This window comes from Neophocaena asiaeorientalis, unplaced genomic scaffold (genome assembly GCF_003031525.2).
Source record: "Neophocaena asiaeorientalis asiaeorientalis breed wild unplaced genomic scaffold, Neophocaena_asiaeorientalis_V1.1 scaffold72, whole genome shotgun sequence".
NCBI lineage: Eukaryota > Metazoa > Chordata > Mammalia > Artiodactyla > Phocoenidae > Neophocaena > Neophocaena asiaeorientalis.
The window spans coordinates 518,700-525,513 of NW_020185336.1; the positions used below are offsets into that span (position 1 = coordinate 518,700).

At 43.3% G+C, this 6,814-nt stretch overlaps 1 pseudogene; it reads left to right on the forward strand.

Moving 5' to 3' along the window:
- Window positions 1–5,057: 5,057 nt before the first annotated feature.
- Window positions 5,058–6,537, forward strand: LOC112393575 (DNA primase small subunit-like; annotated as a pseudogene).
- The last annotated feature ends 277 nt before the right edge of the window (window positions 6,538–6,814 follow it).

Below are 6,814 nucleotides of genomic sequence, written 5' to 3' on the forward strand. Positions count from 1 at the left end.
GTCCTCATATAACTTACAGGTAAGGAAAAAAGTCCCACTGAGGGATTAAAATACTTATCTGAGGTCACGCAAGCAGAGTGCCAGGAGCCATGCTAGATTTCATGTCTTTTTTTTTTTTTTGCGGTACGCGGGCCTCTCACTGCTGCGGCCTCTCCCACCGCGGAGCACAGGATCCGGACGCGCAGGCCCAGCGGCCACGGCTCATGGGCCCATCCGCTCCGCGGCACGAACCCGCGTACCCTGCATCGGCAGGCGGACTCTTAACCACTGCGCCACCAGGGAAGCCTCATGTCTTCTTTAAATCACTTTACTACAAGTTTCAGGCGCACTTTTAAACAGTTTAGGAAATGATTATATTCGAAGAGTGAGGTTAAAATCTGGGTGTCGGGCTTCCCTGGTGGCGCAGTGGTTGGGAGTCTGCCTGCCGATGCAGGGGGCACGGGTTCGTGCCCCGGTCCGATTTGAGGCTTTCACCAGTGGAAAATGAGCCATGATAGATTCCTGAACACGGGAGTAACTTTAACTGACTGAAAGGAAATTAGTTTACCATTGGTATAGGACCTTCTTTTCTTTAGCTGAGGAAACCTCCCGGCTGATTACATTTTCTCTAGTGTCCTCTTGCTCTCTGTTTCAATTCAGCTTTGATTCCATTGCCATAATTATATTTTTAAAATACAATTCTGGTCATGCCATTTAACTTTTGTAAAAGCCTTCCATATGCCCCAACAATAGTAGGCTAAAATTTATAGTAATAATACTTACAGTCTGGCTCCAGTATATCTGTATAGTTTTGCATCCATTTGTCTACACAGCCATGTGCTCTAAACTCTGTTCACTCCAATCTGCTTATCTTGTCCCAACAAGTTCTGAGTTTTATTTATGCAAATTTGTTTAATACATTTAATACAACTATTTTCTTAATAAAATTACATATTCTTGCCAAGTTAGCTCCTGTTTTATAGCTTTTGTTGACTTTAAGTTGATTTAGTAAGTATTGCTGGATTTAAACATATATTAAATATAACATATTTATACACTATATAAATATGTCATACACTTATATACATATATTATATGTATCATATGTACCATATATGAGGTGGAAGGCTTCACGGAGGAATTAGTGTTCTTCTAGGAAGAGACACCAGGGAGCTTGTTTGCTCTCACTCTGCCATACGAGGCCCCAGCAAAAAGGCAGTTATCTGCAAGCCAGAAGAGAGCCCTCAATGGAGAACTTGGACTTCCCAGTGTCCAGAATGGTAAGAAATAAATTCCTGTTTAAGTCTATGGTTACAGTAGCCTGAGCTGACTAATATAAATTTGATACCAAGAAGTAAGGTGCTGCTACAACAAATATCTATAAATGTGGAAGCAGCTTTGGAACTGGGTAATGGGTAAAGACCTGCCTGATGAGTTCTGAGCTATACGCTAGAAATACGGACATTAAGAGTGATTCTGAGGAGCTCAGGAAAATAAAAAAAAAAAGAAGAGAGCTGGAGAGAAAACTTCCATCTTGTTAGAAAATACATAGATAGGGCTTCCCTAGTGGCGCAGTGGTTGAGAGTCCGCCTGCAGATGCGGGGGACGCGGGTTCGTGCCCCGGTCTGGGAAGATCCCACATGCTGCGGAGCGGCTGGGCCCGTGAGCCATGGCCACTGAGCCTGCGCATCCGGAGCCTGTACTCCGCAACGGGAGAGGCCACAGCAGTGAGAGGCCCGTGTACCGCAAAAAAAAAAAAAAAGAAAAGAAAAGAAAATACATAGATAATCATAAGCAGAATACTGGCAAAAATATGGATGTTAAAGGCCATTTTGAGGTCTCAGATGGAAATGAGGAACATGCTATTAGAAACCAAAGGAAAGGTAATCCTTGTTATAAAGCAGCAAAGAACTTGGCTGAATGTGTTTGTGTGCTAGTGTTTTGTAGAAGGTAAAACTTGCAAGTGATGAAACTGGATATTTAGCTGAGGACATTGCTAAGCAAAACATTGAAGGAGCAGCTTGTTTCCTCTTGCCTCCTTATAGTAAAATTCAAGAAGAGATGAACTGAAGAAGGAATTGTTAAGCAAAAAGGAAACAAACTTTAAAGATCTGGAAAATTCTCAGCCTGTCCATATTTCAAAAAATGAGAGAGTGTATTCAGAAGATAACACCAAGGATATGGCTGGACCATCACTTGATAAAGAGATTATGAGATTATATAAGCAGAAACACTGCCAGCTTGAATTGAAGGGGATCAAGACAGGATGAAATAAAGAAAGGTTATTGGACTCCTTAGATTCTACATGACAGGACAATAAAGATTTTCGGCTGCAAACATGCACTATTCTTCAAGAAAAGAAAAGAATGACAGTGAAAGAAAACAAGCTTATAGGTACAGAGAAGAACAGATTGGTGGTTGCTGGAGGCTGGGGGTGGGGGTGGGTGATGGTGGACAGAATGGGTGAATGGGGTCAAAATGTACAAACTTCCAGTATGGGCTTCCCTGGTGGCGCAGTGGTTGAGAGTCCGCCTGCCAATGCTGGCGGTGCAGGTTCAGGCCCTAGTCCAGGAGGATCCCGTGTGCCGCAGAGCGGCTGGGCCCATGAGCCATGGCTGCTGAGGCCCGTGTACCTGGAGCCCATGCTCCACAGCGGAAGGGGCCACCGTGGTGAGGGGCCAGCGCACCGCAACTTAGAGTAGCCCCCCCACTCGCCACAACTAGAGAAAGCCCACACGCAGCGAGGACCCAATGCAGCCAAAAATAAATAAATAAAATTTTTAAATAAAATAAATAAGTCATGAGGGTGTAATGTACAGCATGGTAACTACAGTTAACACTGTATTGCATACTTTAAAGTTGCTAAGAGAGTAGATCTTAAAATTTTTCATCACAATAAAAAAAAATTTTGTAATTGCAGATGCTGAGGGATCTTAACTAGACTTACTGTGGTGATCATTTCACTATATATACAAATATCAAATCATGTTGTACACCTGAAACTAATATTATCTTGTATATCAGTTATACCTCAATTTAAAAAAAAGGAAAGAATGGCCCTGCATACAATTCAGAGATCATTAAGGCCACCACTTCGGTTTCAACAGGCCGTATGGCTCCCAACTGAAGCTGTGGGGCTGGGGTCACCCAGAACCTTCAAGGCTAGATGCTCACCTGGAAGAGCCTTGGGGAAATGGCCTCCACCTGACAGAGTTTTGAGGGCATGACCCCTGCCCTGCACAGCTGCAGGAGCAGAACTGTTGCCTCACTGATTCCAGAAGGCAAAGCATCAAACAAAAGAGGATTATTCTGAGACATAATCTGATGGAATTCACCATGCTAGTTTTTGACCTGCTTGTGACTCATCACCGCTTCCTTCTTTCCTACTTCTGCCTTTTGGAATGGGGGTGTCTGTACTATGCTTGTCCCACAATTGTATTTTGAAAGCACAGAGCTTGTCTGGTTTCAAACTTTACAGCTGGAGAGGAATTTTTGCCTCAGATAAATCATACCTCGATTAACACTCATATCTGATTTTCTATTTAGATGAGACTTTTGACTTTGAATTTAGAATTAATTCTCAAAAGATTTAAGGCTTGGGGCTACTGGAGTGGTGTGAATATATTTTGCATGTGAGAATGGCATGAATTTTGTGGAGCCAGGAGTGGAACAGTGTGGACTGAACCGTGTCTTTCCAAAATTCACATGTTGAAGTCCAAACCACAAATGTGATGGCAGCTAGAGGTGGAGACAGATTTCAATGAGGTCATGAAGGTGTGACCCTTATGATTAAGGCCCTTATAAGAGACATCAGAGAGCTTGCTTCCTCTCTCTCCACCATGTGAGAACAGTGAGAAGGTAGCCTTCTGCAACCCAGGAAGAGAGCCTTTACCAGGGAACTGAATCCTCATAGTGGACTTCCCAACCTCCAGAAATGTGAGAAATAAAAGCGTGTTGTTTAAGCCACTCAGTCTATGGTATTTTGTTACGACACCCAGTGCTCATTAATACAAGTTTTGTCCAAGTTTCTTTGTATTTCCTTCTTTGTTTGTATTTCTTTCTTTATTTTGTCCAAGTTTCTCTGTATATCTTTTATTTATATTTTTTCCATTTTTCCTTTCCTGCCCTGCACTTGACAGATCAGATTTCCTTTGATGGGTTTAAATTCATACATCCTTCAATTTTTTTCTGGTTGCTGCCTCTCCTTTCATTTTTTAAAAATTTAACAATATATCTTCCTGAAATACAGAATAGATACTTAAATATATTCTATCTTCCATGGTACCCAAGCCCTTCCATGGCCTTCTCCCCCAGCAAGTTCTTTTTTTCACTAGACTTAAAAAAAAAATGCATAACAGACTAATAAAGAACTATTCTTAAAGAAAATATAGGAGCATATATTTATGGTCTTAGGATAGGGAAAAATACTCTTAAGCCAGTTCCTCTCCCCAAAATGTGAGTAATGCTAACTTTTTGCATTATTTTAGATAGTCAATGAACCAGAGTCAAGTACCAATTGAGTGGTTTCTTTTTCTCACTGTTTTGAAATTTAGATAACCAGGTCTGAAAGAATCAACTGAAGCTTTACTCAGACAGAAACCATGTCTTATTTTGGCCAATTTCTAAACCATTTTGGCCTTGAAGTTTTGGAGACTAATAAGCAAATTCTGAACTCCATCTCAAGTTAATTCATACTCTGTGGAGCTCAGACTCCTGGCAGCAGTTCCACCTGAGCAGAGAGAGCAAATAAGCTTACCCTTCCCCCTCTATTTCAACCTCCGCGTCCTCAGGCATACACGGGTTTTGGGGGGTTTGCAGCAAGTCGTAGTGTACTGAAAATCACTCTGGGAGCTTCCGGGTTGGTGAACAGAGCGGAGATTCGGGAGGAGGGGCATGCCTGGGGAGTACCTGGGACATCCTGCCCCTTCCCACACACCTCGCCCTGCCTCACGTATCTCTTCACCGGGCTGCTGATTCTTAATATGCTCAAGGACTCACCTTGCCGCATAAGAACTTCTTTCTGGAATAGGCATGGCCTCCTTCTCTCCATCTGAGCTTTGGACCCACTGTCAGAGAGGATGGGCGGAGATGCTGCAGAGCCTCCGGGCGCCAGGCCATCTCCCAAGCGGGAGCTACAACTCCCAGGGGCGGCTGCAGACGGCCGCTGACGCCGGCGACGCGCCTGCGCAGTGGCCGAGGCTGCGGTTGAGGTTCCCGCCAATTCTCTGGGCCATCCGGCCTGGGACGAGTGCCGCGCTCTGTGGAGGCGTTGGACGCCGCCCAACTGCCCAAGCTGCTTAAGCTTTATTACCAGAGGCTCTTTCCATAGGCCCAGTACTGTCGCTGGCTCAACTTTGGTGGAGTGATAAAGAATTACTTTCGGCACCGTGAGTATTCATTTACGTTGGAAGGATATTTACGTTCACTACCAATCCTTCAACAACCAGAGTGATCTGGAAAAGAGGATGTAGACAAATGTTCTAAGTGCTGGGCTCTCATGACATCGGTCATATGCACCATCGACAGAGACCTGAAGGAGGATTTGGGATTTTTTTTTTTTTTTTTTGCGGTACGCGGGCCTCTCACTGTTGTGGCCTCTCCCGTTGCGGAGCACGGGCTCCGGAAGCACAGGCTCAGCAGCCATGGCTCACGGGCCCAGCCGCTCTGCGGCATGTGGGATCTTCCCGGACCGGGGCACAAACCCGTGTCCCCTGCATCGGCAGGCGGGCTCTCAACCACTGCGCCACCAGGGAAGCCCGAGGATTTGGGATTTAAACATCGTCTCTGGGTATATTCTGGAAGGAGAGGTGTTCATTGCTGGGTCTGGGATGAATCCTAAAATTGCCCTCTGAAGTACTTTCTGGGGTAGTTGAGTATTTGAGGCTTGTTAAGGGTGGCCAAGACGTTACAAAGAAAGTTCACCTAAGTGAAAAAGTTAACCCTTTTGTCAGAAAATCTATAAACATAATAAAAAATACATTGACGAATATGTCTTGATCAAGATATACTTGAAAATAAAGCTGGAATAAGATTGTAGGCCTTGTTTCTGAAACAATTCATGATGAACATCAACAAAGCTTCCAAAATCATCACCGTTCGCTTCAGGGTTGGGAGCATTTGAAGAAGGTAGCCAGAAGGTGTCAGAATAACATCGAAAATGACAAATGTGGACCCTGGCTGTAGTGAGAGATCGCGCTCCAGTACTGTTTTCCACAGCTGGATATCAGTGTTAGCAAAGGAATCAACCATTGACTGAAGAGGCCTTTTAGTGGTCAACCTAAACCAGATTGCACTGTGCTTACTGATTTACAGAAAGTAGATCAGTTTGATCCATTTACTGTACCAACCATAAGTGCCATGTGCCATGAATTGGATACTATTTCCACTAGTGAATAGGAAAAAGAGAAGGAAGCTGAATCTGGTATTAAGCATAGAATCAGAAATTATAAGAAGACCAGCCTAGCTCCTTATGTAAAAGTTTCTGAACAGTTTCTTGAAAGTTTAAGTAAATCAACAAAAGGAGAAATTGAGAAGAGTGATTTACAAAAACACTTCTGAAGATAACAACTCCCTTAAAACCAGTGTGGCTATCTTCTACCTTCAACCAAGAATCAAATACTTCAAGATCCATTTAATAAATATGGCAGAGCCACATATGCATTTTATGCTCAAAGCAATCTTTTTTTTTTAAAGAAATAATTATGTTGAAAAGATTCCTGAGACCACCAAAGGAGAGTGTCAAGTTTCCTGGAAGGAGCCATAATGGGAAGAATAAGTGGATTGCAGATAAATTTGTAAAATTTAATATTGTACAAAGATAATTCTAAGATTTCTG